General features: G+C 41.8%; 1 long non-coding RNA gene and 3 other non-coding genes across 4 annotated transcripts; all 4 read right to left on the minus strand.

Annotated features, from left to right (window-relative positions):
• Positions 1 to 13804: 13804 nt before the first annotated feature.
• On the minus strand, positions 13805 to 18928 carry LOC109637233 (uncharacterized). Its single transcript, XR_011243206.1, has 6 exons — positions 18774 to 18928; positions 18410 to 18483; positions 17360 to 17433; positions 16736 to 16788; positions 15662 to 15800; positions 13805 to 14082 (listed from the first exon to the last, which is right to left on the minus strand). It is a non-coding gene; the product is annotated as an uncharacterized lncRNA (long non-coding RNA).
• LOC138411276 (small nucleolar RNA SNORD67) lies at positions 15905 to 16019 on the minus strand. The gene has a single exon (XR_011243929.1). It is a non-coding gene; the product is annotated as a small nucleolar RNA SNORD67 (small nucleolar RNA).
• LOC138411270 (small nucleolar RNA SNORD67) lies at positions 17187 to 17300 on the minus strand. Its single transcript, XR_011243922.1, has one exon. It is a non-coding gene; the product is annotated as a small nucleolar RNA SNORD67 (small nucleolar RNA).
• LOC138411272 (small nucleolar RNA SNORD67) lies at positions 18237 to 18350 on the minus strand. The gene has a single exon (XR_011243923.1). It is a non-coding gene; the product is annotated as a small nucleolar RNA SNORD67 (small nucleolar RNA).
• Positions 18929 to 19424: the final 496 nt, after the last annotated feature.

A 19424-nucleotide genomic window follows, 5' to 3' on the forward strand; every position in this document is an offset into this window, starting at 1 on the left:
TGAGGGAAAATCTTCAGAGCAGATGTTAGATGAAAAATGGGTGAATTTCTAATTAATATGCTAAACTGAGACTATATTTATGTTTCACATCACCTCGTTATTTAAAAGGTTAATTAAGTGGCAGGTTCAGGCAAATTAAACTTTGACAAAGGTAAAAGTTTTGACAATGTTGAAACAATAAAGTTAAGTTCAAAACCTATTATCTGCAATATTATTTTTTTCCTCACGCATGAACCCAAACAGATGAAAAAGGATCAACGATGAAGAATCGTAATCATGACAGAAAATAATTAATGACGTGAAATCTGAAATAAAGGTGTTATACGTGAAATTTATTTATGAAAATAAAGCGGTAATGAAAAGACACAACACCACAGACTGTGGATAAATGTGGACGATTCATCTCCACGTCTACTTGAGGCTAAAACATTGACCATGAGTCAGTCTGAGCTGTCAATCGTGAGGTTTCACCCTGTTTTCTGACTGAAACCATCTCTAATGCTCCATCTGCTAACATGGAGGAGACAGGGTTTATCAGCCACCATCTTTATAAGGAGTCTGTGCATAAAAGAGTTACACAGACTGAGCTCTTCTGCAGTGTTTCTCAGTGACATCAGGACTAACAGCTCTCGCATGTTAAAGCTTTTCACAGCTACTAGAGACGATAACAGTTTCCCAGAGTTCCACTCGGACCTGCAGGTGTGGAGAGTGTTCGTGCCTGATCACAGTATTTGCTGAGCCCATCACTCCCACTGTCAAAAGCCAGCTCTTTCTTTTCCCCTCTTTCCCTCCACACGAGCTGTGATGTGAACAATAACAAAGCTGCACAGCCATTCATCACCATTAAGTGTCAAAGACCATTAGAGCAGTTATTACACCCTTCAGATGATGAAATGTGTCATCTACAATCCTGAAGGTACTTTACGTTCTGAAATTAACTCACAATATTCACAGATCTCAAATAGCCTTAAATCTGTACGATGTGCAACCTGTTGGTTTGTCGGATTCTTTGTTTGTTTGTCACCAGGATTACTTGAAAACTACAGAACAGATTTCCACAAAACTTTGTAAAATGATTGGAAATGTGCCAAGAAAGACCTGAAAACAGAGTGAATGAAACACAGCCAGGAACACGATGGATGCTGGGTACTGGACATGATTTCTTATGCACCAGTGGCCAAATCTGCGCTCGGAGACAAAACTGCATTGTCGGACTAAAAAGAGCACATCATTGGTTTCAGTGGCGTCCGCTGCTAAATAGCTTAAAGGCACGACTTTTCAGAATATCAAAACCAACACCATGTTGCAGCCAATGAGACACAAATGCACACAGATGCAAATTTGCAGATAAAAAGGTGAAGCTGCAGTCGCTGCAGTTGAAAATATTTCAAATAGAGCAAAACAAAAAGTCTTTTAACTACATGGAATGTGCAGTTTTCTTTAACGTGTGTTTTCCGTGTATGTGCATACTTCCTTCACATGACGTCTGTCACTACATGGCCAACACTGTATGATACAGGTCCAGATTTTATGTTGCACACAGCAGCCTTTGCCGAACAGGAGCTGTGGTTAATAGAGTCCATTTAAATGCATTAGTCTGACACGAGTGGACCTGGGCGTGTATCACTGTAAGAGGTCAGAACCCACTGAACTACTGCGGGGCAGAAATACTGAGAAGGTATTAGACCTGTCTGGGAATTACCCATGATTGACTTCATGTGAATACACTTACGCTGTAATGTGTAATAAATAAATATTGGACAGACGTGTGATATTTCAAATGCCACTGAGAAGATTGTCTGAGAGGGAACAACGACACATTTGTATTTTGAAGTTATGCAAAGAACAAGTGGACACTCACACGGTGTGAAGGTCAGAATGTTAAACAAACACAATAAACTTCATCATCAGCTGCTTAGACATGACGTCAGATCAACACGGTCCCAGAGGTGGAAAGTGACAAAGCACATGTACACAACTACAGTACGTAAGTTGTTCATCAGCTTTGTTCACAACTTGACTTCTGTGATTGATGTGATTTGAGATTTTAATCAGTGGATATTATTAAAAGCTCTAGGAATAAATCACTATTACAGATTAAACCAAAAGGTTTCCAAACTTTCTGGTGTCTTTGCAAAGTGCAGTCTACTGATTGCTCCGTCTAAACTTCTCACACAGTTTCATTTCAATCAATTTGCAATTTGTAATCTCACCAAAAGTCACAGATGAGAGAGAAACTGAAAACAGAGTTGTTTTCATTGGATTTATCTGGTGTCTGAGTTTATTAAATGATCCCAAGTTAAATCCACCTTCAGCAGCTAAAACAGTAACAATTATTCCTCAGCACTTTTAGTTTAATACTTTTATTCTGTTGCTTTAAACATAAGCACAGATTCTGGACTTTTAATTGTAAGGAAGTATTTTTATATCGCTATTTTTATGGAATTAAAGTAAATGTACAGCACTTGGATGTTATCTGCTTTTTGCACAGGAAACATCACACCCTCTTAAAATAAACTTCCCTCACCTCGACACCAGGCTGCCGTGGTGTGCGTTAGAATATACCTTTTCGCATTTGCACTCAAACATTTATGCATAAATTGCGAGCAGAGCAATAATTGCGTTACCGTTAATGAACCTGCTGTCGGTACGGACGTCAGCGGATTATTCAAATTCACTGCACACCTGCGAGGGGACAATTGGAGGCAATTTGCTGGTTTACAGTGGAGCATCTTCCCAGTGAATGTATCAGGCAAGAAGGGAAAAAGTGCAACAGACACATTACTAAACTCTGCACACTTAATTGCAGCAGCACATGCGCTGCTCCTGTGTTGGGTGATGTTTGTGTTGATCATTATAGAGACACCTGTTCCTGTCATAATTATAATGACGCTTGTGAATTGAATTGCCTCATGAAACTTTAAAGGGCAACGCACACATGCACGTGGCAGCGAGCGCCACGTGTCACACAACCTCCCCGTGTGCAAAGTGGAAATATGACAGTGTCGCAGTTGTTGGAAGAGACTTTTTGAAAGGGCTGAGGAATCTGCACGAATCCTATTTTTAATGAAAGTAACATAAAGCAATTTCCTGTTCTTTTTCCCGTTAAAGCCACAACTGCAAAACTGGAGGTTTATTTTTTATTTTTTATACGTTTCTCTCTATCCACATGAAAACGTTAAAAAGGCCAGGCACAGAAAATTAAATTAATCCTAAAAAATTGGCCAGTTATCCCCTTCCTCTCACAGGTTATGAAACACAGAGGGTTCAATTTTAGTTCACACGCTCTCCCTTCATTTATTTCCCTGTGATTGAGAATCGAACCGGAGACGTACTCTGTGCTAATGTCGAACTGCTGATTTCTCGCTGCCTGTTTTCTTCTATTTTTTGATTTAAACCTTGCGGCCAAATTTTCACTCGTGATGTCGTTTGGAGTCGAACTGCTTCAACGTGCGGCTCTGAAACTAGAGTGAGACACAAAGACCTTTTATGATACAGAACTTTTTGTAGAAGATGACAGCGAGCTCACAAACATGGATGTGAACAGTGTGATTCAAACTATCAAAACATTCACAGTGGAAAGAAGAGAGGAGGCTGTTAAAGAACATTAATGCCCCCCTTGTGTTTTGAGCACGATCAATAAGGACTTTTTGGGGCCGATGACGATGCCAATAGGGAGTAAAAACTTTCCGACAGCAATATAAATTTGGCTTTGAACCTTAAAGATGTTATCAAAGCACAATCACAAATGATCGGCTGGGCTCTACTTAATCAATCTAATGATTCCAGAAATCTGTGTGTGTGACTCACATATCTCGAAAACCAAGTTCAATATTAATAAACTTTGAATCAACAGTGGACCATCGCTCGGTTCACAGTGGCAGCTGGGACTCAGCAACGCAAGTGACATTGTGACGGCGGCTGAGAGCTCAACGCACTGCGAATTTAAAAAACTCAAGCCAACAGTCACAACAACAGCGAACACGCAGCAAATAGGGAAAACAGAACATTTTTCCAGGGGACGCAAAAAGGTGATGATTTTTATAATTTCCTGTGTAAGATGCAACCATGGCTACAGCGCAAGTATAAATATAAAGAAATACTATAAGCACCAGGGGAGGGATTGTGCAATATGTAGTAATAAGTCGCTGCTTTACATCTGAGTGAATCATTAATATCTGTATATCTTCTGTCTGACTCTTCCTCGTCTCTCTCTGTGCTCTTCAAATCTCCTCTGGAGGCTGGAGACCCCAACGAGCTCCTCATTGACAGTCAGGGCAGATGCGTCTGAGCACAACTCACTGCCAGGATCAGCAATGCAGCACAGATGGCATCAAATATACTGCTTAAAGTCATCATTCACTTTAATGCTGCAGCTGCCTGGCCAGAGGAACTCTGCAGCTCTCCCTACTTTCTGTCTTTCTCCGGACACTAAAAAAAAAAAAAAAGAAGTGACCTGCGTCCCTCTGCTGACTCACAACACCCTGCTCTGTATTCTCCATCGGGGGACGAAGGGCAGGAACGCTCCTCTCTCTCACCTCCAAACTGAACAAAGGGAGACTGGACTTTATGCTCTGCAATCCTGCACATTATTAGCACATTATACAGTCAGCAGAAATAACAATGGACCCACCAGAAACGGTCATGCTCCTTGTTAGACTCTCACAAAGGCTGTTTTCAGAGTAAAATCCCTCCAGATTTCTTCTTTTGTCCAAACGCACCACTTATCCCATTTCTCTTTATCGTGCAGATTCCTGCATGTGTGAAAAAACACGACATTGATCCCTTTAGAAAAATGAATATATTATCTCACTCTTGACTTAAATCACTGCTTTTGTTCAAGAAGAATAACGCACGCTTCCTTTGAGTGAGGTGGTGTATAGGTGGCACCATGCAGGTTTGATAATGGCACCACGGGTGAGTCAGAGAGAGAATCCTCAGGGGGACAGCAAGGTTCCCCCGAGGATTTCAAACAAGACCCAAGAGAAACCAAACACGGCAGCAGTTTAACTTCACCACTTCACTTTCAAATACCAGAAAACTACTGAAGAGAGACTGAATCCCAAATAAAATCCTAAACCGTCCATCTTCGTCCTTGACTGAATTTCCTCGAACCAAAAGTGTTCTAAAACCTCTTCTTCACAAACCATCTTGATCGCCCCCAGGTGGCTGGCTGCAGTGTAGGTTATAAACTTCATCCATGTTAGCAGATGGGACAAAATTAAAAAGTAAAAATAGACATTAAATAAATTTTTCTCAAAGATGGTTTCTTTCATTTTAGGTTGTTAAGTTTAAATGTGTTATTTGATGCTATAAAGAAACAACATGATTGACGCCCATATATCTGAGATATCCGGGCGTCTGGGACACCATCACAGAAACTAAAGCTTCCCACTGATAATAAGTAACTGAATGTTTTTAATTTTGCATAAATCGCCAAACTGTGCGATCAAATATTTGCATCAAGTACAGCAGCGTTTGTATCGGCTCTCGACCCTGACCACGTTCCTCTGTGCTGAGATTGACGTACCAGGTCGGACGACTCCCAGGTCACCATTGTGGCATGAAAGGTCTGTGAGATGGCGAGCAGCCTGAGCCGAGGGCCCCGGCTGTTTGTGTCAGGACTCACCTTGAGACGGCAAGGACAAAAAAAAATAAATGGACCATGTTGAGATGTCAAATAATTCTGAGACAAAAGGGCTTTGGTGCAGTGAGTGTAACACGAGGCAGTGTAGGGATCCGGCTTTCTGCCCTCACATGACGAGGAGGGGGGGGGGGGGGGGGGGGTAGGTGATACGACACCTTACCTCTGACTAATATTCCTGCTCAGCTGAATCCAGCAGCTCTACTGACTGAACCTCCAGCAGAACCATGTTCCCTGCTTCGTCCTCAGTTGGTCCAAAATGCTGCTGTTCAAGAAAACGTCACAATATGACGGAGATCCTGGCCTCGCTGGTTTTCTGTTTGTTTAGCATTTCGATTTTAATAGATGACATTTAAGACTTGACACAACCAGGCCTCAACATGTATCAAGGATTTATTATGTCCAAGTGAGCCTGAGTATCTTACATCAGCTGATCGTGGTCCTCTGCTCTTAGAGGCAGATTGTTGACTAGAGGCTATTGCTCGTTAGTTCCTTTCATTTAGAAAATCTACTTTTTTTACTACTATTTCTTTCCTCACGTACATTAAATCTTTCAGGAGAATGCTTTTCATCCATGGGTAGAGATCCACAGACACTCAGCACTGAAAGCTATTTTAGGGGCTTGCATTGGATTAGCACTAAGACATGTTTTGTTGATTTTTCCTTTTTCACCTATGTGTCTTAACATTGTCCAAACATTACAGCTGGAATGAGCATCACAGTCTCCGTAATCCATGCACATGCTACAGGTATGAATAAGCCACACTATAGAAACTTGATTGGCAGCAGCCATTTAGAAAAAAATCTTCTAATACCCTAACATGTGGCGTGTGTCCCTTAAAACCTTCCTACATGATCTGTCAAAGACCTGTTCCATCTTTAAATGCAGCACATGTCACTGAAATATCTCCAGACACATTCTGCACTTGCTGAAATGTCGTATTGTGCAAATCTGCTTTACTTTCACCCATTTCCTCCTTTGTCTCTCACCTCTTTCCTTTCTCCATCTCCCTCTGGCCCGGTCTCACCGTGCAGCTGAGGCTGATAATAAGCTGCGGTCACACTGTACGGTCTGCTCTCCATCTGGATTCAGACGCCGCAGTGGATGGATGAGGACGACGGGGGAGGAGAGGAGGGTGCGTGAAGAGGGGCAGAGGAAAATTTGGGTCACGCTTGAAGCCATAATGACGGTATAATGCACCGGCGCAATCTCTGCTGCAGCGCGGAATAAATCATAAATGCAACAGCCTTCACAGATAATAACTAATGGCTCCTCTCGACACCTCGAGCCAGTGCACGATGCGAGTCTGCACCCAACAAGTTAGACAAATGAATCAGACATCTGACATTGAACACCCTCGACCGCACACACGCACATGCTTCACCTCTCCAACCACAGCCAGTGACATTTCACAACCACCTCCGAGGCACCCAAACAAAGATTGATCAGAGCAAAAGGTATCAAGCAGGAGATTATGGGGCCGGGTTCTCTCCTGTTTCCATTACCGGCCTCCTAATCCGTTTGTAAGGGTAAGTTCTTAATGGGCATGTGCCGCGAGCGCTGGGCGTGTTGTGTGTGCGACGGAGAGAGGACATCCATCATGGACGGACCCTCTGAGAGGGCGAAGGGGCAGCAGGGGAGGTTGATGTCAGCCCGCATCTGACACAATCTCACACGACGTCCAGCTCTTCGGTGAGGACTCTGGGTGATTTAAGCATGAATTCATCTCATCCCCAAAAAGCTGTGAAGAATTCTGCCTTTGCAGCAATCGGATGAGATCGTTTCACCTTCATCTGCTGTCGGAATAAATATGAAAGATTTCACCTTTGAATTAATTGTCCATTTGTCAGCCATTACGCTTCCAAGCTTTCTAAACAGGCAGAGTTGGCCGGGCTCCGTGTATTTGCTGGGGAATTCACAGGCCTCTTCACCACCCACTGGCTCCGGCTTCTCTGGATATGTCCAAATCTCCCAGGTCCCCTCGACTACCGACTGTGTGATGGATGGAAACACTTCTCTCCAAGGTCCAGACCAGTGGCTCTGAACCTTTGAATCATCCAGGCTACAGCAACATCCCACCTCCTCGTGTCTGAATGCTACGACATCTCAAGCGCTCTGTTAATTATATTTTTTTCTTACATTTCCCATTTCATTCCAACGACCCCCCTATCCACCGGCATGTATTCAATCTACCCCCCCACCCCTTCGTACGCCGAAAAAGAAAGTTGGAGAAACTGATGAATCACTGACAAACATGCAGAGATTTCATTAGAATTTTCTTTGAAAGGTTCTGGAAGCTGCGTGTGTCCCCTACATGTGCAGCCGCTTGCATATTTAATCTCGACAGGTTTCTGCTCCATCTCTGTTGGATTGTTAAAGGGTTCAACTCCGTATTCTTGGATAAGTGACACTGACTGCGAGAGTAAAAGACTAAAAGTGATTTACTGAAGAGAGGATAATAACTTTGTTTTTTTGCCTCCATACACTTATAGGGTTTTACTGACAGAGTTCGGTTTTGGCACATTATTAGAAAAACATGTAACTTCACACCTCCCCACTCCTCCATCCCCTTCCTGCCTTCACTGCTGCACACGATACAGAGACGTCATGATGTATTCATGAGCTCCACATGAATATGAAAACCTGAGAGGGAAAAACATTCTCTGACAGAGCCTACTGCAAAAAAATAAAATAAAAATGCAGCCAGAATGACATGATTCCAGAGCAGAGAGGTGTTGCAACATTTCTGAAAGGCGTCTCTGTGATATCAGAACGTGCGCCAGTTGCTTTGATTTGCCCAGAAGACATAAGCTGTATGAAAATAAATGGCGTGTCTTTGAAGCAGAATCGCAGCAGAATGAAATCTATTGAACACCGGCCTATTTTAGTTTAGTTTCCTGAGGTGAAATAAACAAAACCGACGCTATTCATTTGTGTGCTCCCTTGTGGTTTTCTGAACACCCACACTGGCACCGAGTCAGGTAATGAAAGTGCGGCACGCTGCTTTTGTTAGGGGATGAGAACTCCAGCCAAAGGCATTGGCGGTTCTTAATTATTATGAACTTCCACTAGTTTTAACCATTTTCCACTTAACCTGACGATGAGTCATATTCAGATAAACAGACGTCAGCGCTCAGGGTCCGTGTGAGTGTCAACTTGAGAATCTGCTTTAAAGAGAAGAAACCAACTTCAGTGAAGAACTAGAGGAGCACATCTCCGTCCGATTGGCCACTTCACCATGTTGCATTGACGCATTTTGAGATAAAATACATACATAGGCCAAATATCTATTGTGTAAGAGTTGGGAGTTCATATAAAATGTCAGGCAACTTGAAAATCAAAAAGTGAATATCAACACATTGAGATATAAGCAAATGTTTCAAAGGTTCCTACTTTGTTACCGTACAGTAATTAAATCAACCCCTGAACCAATTTTGCAACGTTAAACTCCAGATGTTCCTGCATTCACATTCATATGAAGTGACCTTGAAACTAATCAGTGAGTCTGAACATTTGTGCAGAACTTGATGAAAGGACTGTCGAGGTGAAACAAGTGAGTGAGCGACGTCACCACGATCCTGACGTTAGACCACCAGAGTTTCATCTGTTCAATCTTTGACTCCGAGTGAATGTTTGAACCAATTATGAAGAAATTCTCGAAAAGGCGCAAAAGTATCAAGTTCACAAGAATGGGACAAAACAAGAAAAACATGCCTCAGACCATTTGTAACGAGGAATAATTTTTTTTTTAGTGGATCCAGTCTATGAAATGAAATGAATGAGTTCCTCCTTGAACCCGTCTCCACCAAGTGTCAAGTAAATTGGCTGAGCAGATTTTGTGGAATTCTGCAAACAAACAGCAATAAAAAATCCTTGGAGGTAAAAAAGAAGAAGATCCACTTGTATCAGTCTCACTTTGTACAGAACAGTTTTTCAGTCAAATTCATCCGTGTATTATTCATGTCTTTTTGCAGACTGACAGTTATGGCTCTTGAGTAAATACAGAAATATTTCGAGGAGCAGTTCGGTTCATTAGCATCACAATCTATCCCCGTCATTTTTTTTAACATTTACATGTATATAGAGAAACACCGGTGGATAAACACTCTTGCAGGAGCCTCGCAGGTATTTTCACAAGCACAGCTGCGTCAGATCAGACACAAAGTGAACGTTGGAAAGAGACGTGAGGAGACGCTTCCGGTGACAATGAAGTGTATGAAACTGCTCCTTATCTAAATCCAGTGTTACAAGAACATGCAGCAGCTTCAGAAAATAAGAGGCAGCTGCAAATTGAATTGTGAACGTGTTCTCAAATGTTGTGAAGAGAGAGGGGAGATATTCAGGCGTCTCAGGAACCACAAACACTTTCAGCACAGACAATGTTAAGTGACTGACACTTGAAAATATTGAATGTGTCATTGGTGCCAAAGACATTGAAATGTAGGCTTTGTATAAAAGACTAAAACATTCAGACGTTCATAGACGACTGCACCGAGGACAGAACCGCAACAATGACAAATAAAAACTCATCTGCAGCAGCTCTGATTCGAATCAGAAGAAACAAATCATTTTATAGTCGACGCATTTGGTTTGCATTTCTTTTGTTTTTAGTTTACAATAGAATTCATTGTTAAAGAAAAAGCCTTGGTTAATCTTTTTTAATATATTTATCCACTAATATATCACTTGAGGAAAATCTTTACTCCCTAATATCAGCACTTCTTTTTTTGGGGGGGGGGGGGGGGACTAACTCAAATTACTCCCCTGAAGAAAACTGAAATATTTCATTAGCGATCAAAACCTATTGGACCAACTGGGACCAATTATTTTTTTCTTCATCTCTTTCTATGAATTGACTTCGAGCTGCTTCCTATGACCACTGACCAACGTGTTATTTATTCATGTACACATCTCGCTGAGGTCCTCCACGTCCTCCCTGATCAGTCATTTTCAGCTGCTGAATAAATCAACATGACCCGGTAACACAGACAAGTGATCTCAGCCGTTGATACGAAACCAGCCTTTGATCGGCATCTGCACAGCGACGTGAGCACGTGTGATCTGAGCAGCGTGGAGGGTGCAGCTCCCTCTGGACACTCGCAGGACTAACGGGCCTCCTCAGGCTGCACAAACATATTTATCTCTCCTAAGAGAAGCCCCATCTCTGATTTTCCCTCTTGGGTGCTGCCTGTACCTGCGCCCAAATACTGAGCAAACATCTGTGGGCAGCTGGATGCTCCTCATCTCCCTCATGAGATCAGTTAAAAGCAAAACAAGAGCTGCCTCCGGTCAAAGTCTAGTCGCTGTGTTCTCTATGATCGCTCACTGCACTCCTGTCAATCACAACCCTGAGTCACAGTTTTCTGCAGGGACAGAGAAGCAGAAGAGACGAGAGACAGAGGAAGAAAAAACTCCCTATTTTAAATCCCTCGTGGGAAAGTGTGAAAAGCAACGAATGGTGTTTTTCTGCTTTGTAAATGACATTAAATGGACAAATTCAGCGATGAGCAATTCTGCCAACAGCTAATGTAGATGACACAAAGCCAAATAAAGAAAACCAACTTATATTCTCTCGCTCAAAGAGGAATTCAGCTCATGTCAGTGGAAAATCGTCTTTGTGCAAAAGGTGAGTGAAGTGTATTCATGTATCAAGGACAACTAGGATGACACAACCTGTGCTGAGGCCCAACAGCCTCCTCATGCAACCACATTCAAATTCACTAGACCTGCACTTTTAATTTCTGCACCTGGTTGCAAACATTCACAGATATCAGTCCCTTGAACATGACTGTTCATTTTCCGTCAAGATCCACGAATTATTCTCTGAGAGAATGTTGGAAAACCGCTCAGATTTGCACCAAAATATGTTCTTCACTGACCCATAATGCATCATTCCACCACGCAATCTTGCCTGTAAACCTGCAGCCTGGTATTTTTACTTTAATACTGAACAATAATGTTTCACACTTTACTGAGGTACAATTTTGAATTCTTCCATTTCTACAGTTTAAAATGGTTCAAGAAAATAGACGGCGAGTAAAGAGGAGGACGGCTATTGTCAGTCAGTCAAAGAAAAACCTGAAGGAACACACCTCAGTGAACAGACGTACATCATCCAGAACAAGTGACTGAAAACATCTTTGACCAAAACATTTCACCTCAGCAAACACAACCAAGAGGTGTCAGGGTTCAGTCTCGTACAGTCGGGTTCGGTCTGACAGAAAAGTTGCCCAGACGAAGGGAAGTGTTTGTCTCCGACTGACACTGTCTGGTTTGTTTGAGGAAGTAAACAAGTTATCTGGTGTTAAACACGACGACCATCGTGCTCCGAGCTCTGTAACGTTGAAGACATTGGTCTGACGTCAACAACCTCCCGGCTCCCAAATAACAACATGAATAATTGATTTGTCACTTGTTCTACATCACATGAAGTCATTGAGCGTCCTTCACTTCAGACACGAAATAATCTTGGCAGAACGTGGTAAAGTTACACAGTGAATATTATAAATCAGTGTTTACCGCAGTTAAAGAGATAAAAAACAAAAAACAACACATAGTACCAGAGCAACACCTTTGATTCCTTTGAGGAGAGAAGCACAGGACAACAACAGGTAAGATCTCACTCAGTGATCACAGCTTTGATGTCAGAGGAAACGTTGCTGCTGTCTCCAGGTGAAAACGGCCACACAGGTATTAAAACATCCACAAATAAGAGCCGAGTCTTTGATGCATTCTCCATTCAGTGAAAATGTTGTTTATCTGTACTGGCTGAAAGCAGCAGGACTAAAAGAATCAAGAACACCGAGAACAAAAACCAGAGTTATTAGCAGATCAGTGTTCTGCCAAGGACGTCATTTTAAAATTGTAGGTTACTCAACAGGAGTATGCACGAAATACTGAACTGATTTTAATTTCTGTGGAGGGATGAATCATTACCGAGAGTGCCCTTCTTGTTTGAGAACTACATTTTCACATAGTACAATATCAACTAGGACAATAGATTGAACACAACCTTAACAGACGAGCGTGTGGCTGTCAACTACCACCATAAATCAAATTATCCAACATACCTGAACTGATGAAGGTTCTTTCAAAAGTCAGGGACATTAACTTTTTTTCTACTTTGTTCAGGCTGTGAACTGTGTGTAGATGCATCTGATGGCTTGGCGTCGTATTTTATAATGTTATATTTAAGTCTTACGTGTTGTAGCACAACTGCACTGTGCTAATACACATGCAGAAGAAAACGATGTTATAACAGTTAAATACATATTTGTGTGAATAAAACTCTGAACTTTAGATGTTTGTTTACATCCAGAAGGAATCCCTCACATCCTGAGGAGCAAAAGTTACTCAAGCAGAGGTTTCTTCGTTGACCAGTAGACTTTAGTGAGACAACATCTTAACTATGCTCATGTGTGAGCAGAACGTGAATATTCAAACTGCAGATTTTAGAATCTAAAGATTTTGGTGTGAAACTGCCTCTGAGGCCGATCCCTGCAGGAGTTACACGTGTTTGTGTGGTGCCTTCAGGCGCCCCTGTGTTTGTGTAACAGAATGAATCCAGTGATATATGTATGCTGCCCGATTACACACGTGACTGAGCCGGCAGCGTGGCCACATTCGTGAGAAAGACTGATGTTCAACTGCCACCTGGTGGATACTAACATGCTGCACAGGCAGAGCTGTTCTTTTTACTGGTTTGAGGGCTGCTCACTGCTGGAGGCAGCAGCTCATCCAGACAGGTCGGTCTATAGAGTCCTGTTTTTTTCATTTCAGAATTAAATGTCTGTCTGCCTCAAACTCATATAGTGATTCTTAAATCAAAATCCTCAAAATACAGATTTTAGTGGCACATTTCACACCTTGTGGAATTATTTTTATAAATTATTCTGCAGGACACATTTACAGTTGCATAAAGTCAAAATATGAAGAGTTAACAGTGACGTGCCTGTTGAAAAATGTAACTGTGATCACACTGTAGCCAAGTATCAGTGACTTTATGGGTAAATTGTGCTTTTCAGAATTAGTTTTATAGGAAAAGTTGAAAAAGAGTATTAGACAGATGAATGAATGATTAAAAAACAGGTCAAATCTTGGAAACCTTTTGAATGCATCACGAAAAGCTGTCGTTCAAAAAATGAATCTTTACAATCGAGTCTGTTTAACACAATCTGTTTAATAAAGTCAGAATTGGTGACAATTACATGGTTACATTTTTCAAAATACGCTCGTTGCCTTTATATTGTGGTAGTGAAAGTTTATTTGAAGTAATAAATATAGTGCTGGACTTCCTCCTGTGTGTCTCACCAGGATTAAGATGATAACACAGCTGCAGGGCTTCAACGTGTCTCCTGAAGGAACGCAGCGGTCGTGTATTTGTGCTCATGCTGAGGATGACGCTGATGTCGTTCACCATCGCTCCTGACAAGCTCCTCTGGTGAAGAAAAGGAGAAGACAGGTTGGCATTTCTTCAGAGTGAGTTCCTGACATGACACTGAAACAGTTCCTGATATTGAAAATTGGGGAGGGGGACAGTAGAAATTTGTAATCGGGACAAAAAGGAAACTGCATTAAAAGAAAAGCTATTATGGGCAGTTTTTGTTTCCCCCCCCCCAAAAAGAAAAACTATCACGTGGGCCACTGATCAAAGCTGGACTGAATTTTAACTGGGTCATTAGTGACCAAAAGAGCAATTGCCTGTTTGGGAAGCAGTTAAATGATAAAGGGAAACAATGAGAAACAAATGAATGTTCTGGAAATAAAGCAAAAGCCTCCAGTGCCTCAATAAAAACACCTTCACGTGGTTTATTACCAAATACAAGTATCTGAGTGTCTCTGCCATCAAACACACTGAAACATGGTCTTTCTGAATAAAACCTATGATTCATTTTCCACATGGTTTGGCTGCATTACACAGCCAGTGACTGCAACAATCTGTTACGTGCACTGATGCATTCACTGTTGTCCGACTCAATGGGGATTTTTGGACCATTTACAAATCACGCAAGCATTTTTCTACATTTCTCTCCCTTACGTTTTTAAATTTAGGACTCAACTGCTCAAACTCTGTGGGTCTGACACAGAACCCTTAACTTTTTTTGTGGTGTCTGCACTGTGTGTGCACGTTTATGAGAATGAAAGGTACTCCGTCTTAAAAACAGCGAACCCAATTATCTCGGTGTCTGATTGTTTTGGTAAAGAATTTGTTTTTAAGAAGAAGCTGAACTCTCCTGTCCCTGTAGCCACCATCTTGGCTGAATGCTCAAACGCACTCCTAACCCTCAAACAGTTCAAAGATAAAATAACTAGTATTGTGCAGAGCTCTGTTTTCAGGCTGCTCTGGTCACAAAGGAACAAAGAGGGCACCAACGTTCATCAGCTGGAAGGATTATTAAAAAACTAAATGGATCTACTGAAGCATAATTACAAAATAAGAAAGGACAGATTGACAGAACGTCAAATATTAAAGCCATGTACGTGTCCAATTGTTGGTAGAAATGTCTCTGCACCAAGCCCAAATTATGTTTTAGCCAGTCTGAGTATACAGATGCATCCGTTATGACAGTGCAAGAGAGAGAGAGAGAGAGAGAGAGAGAGAGAGAGAGAGAGAGAGAGAGAGAGGAGTGAGTGAATCAATGTGCAGCTCTACCATGGAACTGGATTTTTTATCCATTTGAAGGGAAAGTGAAATCAATATGTGGTGGTCAGTGCTAATACAGCAGCAGTTACAAACAAATCAACTTATGGGCCTGAGAACTGTTAAAAACAAGAGTTCTTCAGATGTGGCCCAGGAAGTATTTGCTATAAGAACGTGGCCATACCCTCTCCATACACGGTCTGAGTGATCAGATGTCAGGATGAATTCACAGATGAACTTAGTGCTGACCACTTGTGACCGGAGTTTTTATTTATTTTTTAAAAAAGCAAGGACAATGCAGAGAATAGGACAAACTGGGAAGAGAAAAGATTTACTCTTCATAATAAAACAAACTTGTGTGTGAATTCTTCCTCACCAGCTCTCAGGTTGAGTCGGTTTATTCCATCCATCATGAAGATAAAACGTTTGCGGGGGCAGGATACATTTTGTTCAGCGTGTTCACAAAGGCTCAAACAGCCTCCATAACCACATCTTTGAACTGTCCTTCCTTCAGGCTGGGAGAGAAAGAGCAGAACAAAAACACACGGAAAATACAGAATGGTTAGTGAAGAAATGTGCCGCTGCTAAACTGTTTTCTCCTGTCAGGTGGGGGGGTGGGGGTGACTCAGATGGCCCCTGTGCACATTGGGTGTGTCACCACAGGTTGTCAGGACAGGTCCGCTGTGCCACTGCAATCAGCAACCTGACTAATGGTGCAACTCATCACTGTCACACCCCAGCGGCTCTAAAACACCATAAACATAACGCAGGATATGTTTGAGAAAGTCAAAAATAGATTTGGTCAGTGTCCAGTGTTTCCAAGTAAACACTCACGTCTTCATTCACGATGCAGGAGTGTAATGAAAAACTCCAGGTATAAATAAGTTAATTTACCAGATTCATATAAAAGACGAGCAGCTGTGCAGATAATGAAAATGACTCAGCGGTCCAATTTTCACAATATGTCGCAATTTTGCATAAAGACATGAAACGTATTAGTGTGTTGAATGTGGTGATAAGTCGTTCATCAAATCAAGTGGATGAAAAACAAGCTGTTGGACCAAAGCTTATTTCACACTGGTTTATATAAATCACACATTTTTCTCCTTTATCTCAATATAAATACGATTGTTCTTGTTTTTATTATACATACGTTATTACTTTTCTGACTCCGATAGTTAGTCACGATTTCCTGAAAGTTAATCTGCATTCTCCAATTTTGAGAAATTTTAATATCAAGGAATATTCACGACAGAGTTTTCGTCGACAGAGTGTCGTGAATATTTCAAAGCTTTCGTTCTGTCTTTTAATTTGTGCAAATAAATGAATTACAAAAAAAGTACAGATAACAAGACATGTATTAGGAACAGATGTGAAACCTTTGTGTAAAAGGTAATCAAGTAATTATCCTATACTTAAGATAAGACAGTGTAACATCTGAAAGACACACCTCGACAAAGAGTCGGCCTCCGACAGATCTTCATTCCACTTGAAGATGATCGACTTAAGAAAACAGGGAGAGAAACAAACAGGCAGTGTTATTACAGATTCTGAAAACATGTCATGTTTTGAACAACTGAAACAAAGGCCGAGCGATAATTTAGTGATATTGTTTTCAGTGGAAATCATACAGAGATCCTTAATAGAATTGTGTTCAAATGAATGAGTCAAGAAACAACACGAGTTTAATATTGAACCATTGGTAAACACAGTTCAGTAATTTGATATGAGATGGTGGAAGACAATTTCAATCTGTTTTAATATAGTGTTGATTGAATCAGCATATGGGTTACGCTGATTAAATCAACACTATATTAAAATAGATACAAGAAATGTCGGCATCAGTCAATACACCAGTTCACTTCACATCTTCAACTGTGCCTCGACATTATAACTGTGGGTGTGAGTCAGATGGCCCCTGTGCACAGCGGGTGTCCTCAGGTTGGGTCGGACCGGGGGGTCGATGCCACTGCAGCAGACGCCCCGGCTGATTAGTGCAACTCATCACCCTCACACCCACCGACCCCTGTTACACACAAGCACCACGACACAAGCGTGTTCCGTCTGTGTTTACCTCGTGTCCACGTGTGGCTCTATCCGGCCTGCATCATCCGCCATGATGATTCGAGTAGTGACGGTTAGCACCACCTGCGACGTTAGCGAACAAAACAAGCGTGTTAGCGCCGCACGTGTTCACAAAACTTCTATCGGTTAAAAGGTTGCATTTAATCAAAAGGTAAAAGAAACCAACATGGGCGAAACCAGCTAACGAGACAAAGAACAGCAGGTTAAAGCCAACCCACCTGCTGTTGATCTCGTTATGTGTTGTTTGCAGGTCGTTGACCCGCCCGCCATGAGGGATGTGTGCTAAAGTGTTAACTGTATTAAAACTTCCTGGGGAAGTAAGTCAAGACTGTGTTGTATGTAGCTTCCTTCACTCCTCTTTCAAACCGTCCATCTTCCCTGGTCAATGACATTCTCTTCAGATGAGCTGGCTCTCCTGAGCTGTGCCATGCAGTATCTCCAGAGTCAGATCCTGCTAGGTGTACCTACTTTTGCAATATTATTTATATAACGGTCACTTACTTTGGCAATAATACTTATATACTTTACAATACTTTTTATATCATGCCACTTTTTTTAATCCTCAGTACCCTTTTGCACATTGTCTGTTGGCAGGTCGATTGTTTTCTTTTTTTACTGTGTAGGTTACAGAAAGTTCTGTCTGTTTTTTTGTGTTATTGCCTTTTTCCATTTCAATTTCTGTAGTGTATACTACATTTTCATTCTGCTGCTGTAACATGTACATTTCCCCGTTGTGGGATGAATAAAGTATATCTAATCTAATTCTCCTAATTTGTTGTAGAGTCTTTGTGCTGGTTTGAACTAGGTGTACCTAATAAAGCTGGGTGCACATGTACTCAGCACACTAGCCTTCAAAGAGGAGCGGGTGTGAGTCAGATGGCCCCTGTGCACAGCGGGTGTCCTCAGGTTGGGTCGGACCGGGGGGTCGATGCCACTGCAGCAGACGCCCCGGCTGATTAGTGCAACTCATCACCCTCACACCCACCGACCCCTGTTACACACAAGCACCACGACACAAGCGTGTTCCGTCTGTGTTTACCTCGTGTCCACGTGTGGCTCTATCCGGCCTGCGTCATCCGCCATGATGACCCGAGTAGCGCCGGTTAGCACCACCTGCGACGTTAGCGAACAAAACAAGCGTGTTAGCGCCGCACGTGTTCACAAAACAACGGGTCACATTTAAAACAAGTTAAAAGTGGCGAAGGAAACCGACGTGAGGTAAATCGGCTCACAAAGTCACGTGTGTTCTTTAAAAGTCCACAAACAAACAACAGCAGGCTAAAGCTAACCAGGCTAATGTTGACTCGGTGTTAGCCGGTTAGCTGCGCTATGCTAGCAGCTTACTTCCGCTACTGAGTAAAAGCAGAATATCGCGTTAAAAACTAAAAGTTAAACTTTCTCACTTTGTACAAAGTCAGAAGCTTCATCGCAGCATCGGGGTCGTTTCCGCCTCGTCACCGTTTTCACGGAGTTTCTTTCCGTTTCCTCGAGAGTCTTTTTTTTTTTTTTTTCTCCTCTGCATTTGAACGAGAGCGTCGTCTGGAGCTGATCGCTGATTGGCTCAGACTGCAGGATACTGGGCGTTCATTGGACACTGGAAAGATCCTCCCACCAATCACAAGTTGTGTGGCTGTCACGTGAACACAGTGGCTTCACAGGGCAGAGAGAAACGTGGTTTAAAATACTACTACTAATAATACAAGTAGTACTAGTACTACAACTCTTCCTCCTCCTACTGCTACTTTTACTACAACTACTACAACTCCTCCTACTACTGCTACTTTTACTACAACTACTACTACTACAAAAACTACTACAAAAACTACTACTACTGCTACTTTTACTACAACTACTACTACTACAAAAACTACTACAACTCCTCCTACTCCTCCTACAACTACTACTACTATTACTGCAACTATTCCTACTACTAGTACTACTACTAATAATAATTATGTCTATAACTATTTGTTTTTAGTGATCAACACATAACTAATGTATTTATTTATTTATGATTTGTTCTGAATTAATTCTCTTAATGGTTTAATTCATGT

The sequence above is a fragment of the Paralichthys olivaceus genome, chromosome 1 (assembly GCF_024713975.1).
Source record: "Paralichthys olivaceus isolate ysfri-2021 chromosome 1, ASM2471397v2, whole genome shotgun sequence".
In the NCBI taxonomy this organism is placed as follows: domain Eukaryota; kingdom Metazoa; phylum Chordata; class Actinopteri; order Pleuronectiformes; family Paralichthyidae; genus Paralichthys; species Paralichthys olivaceus.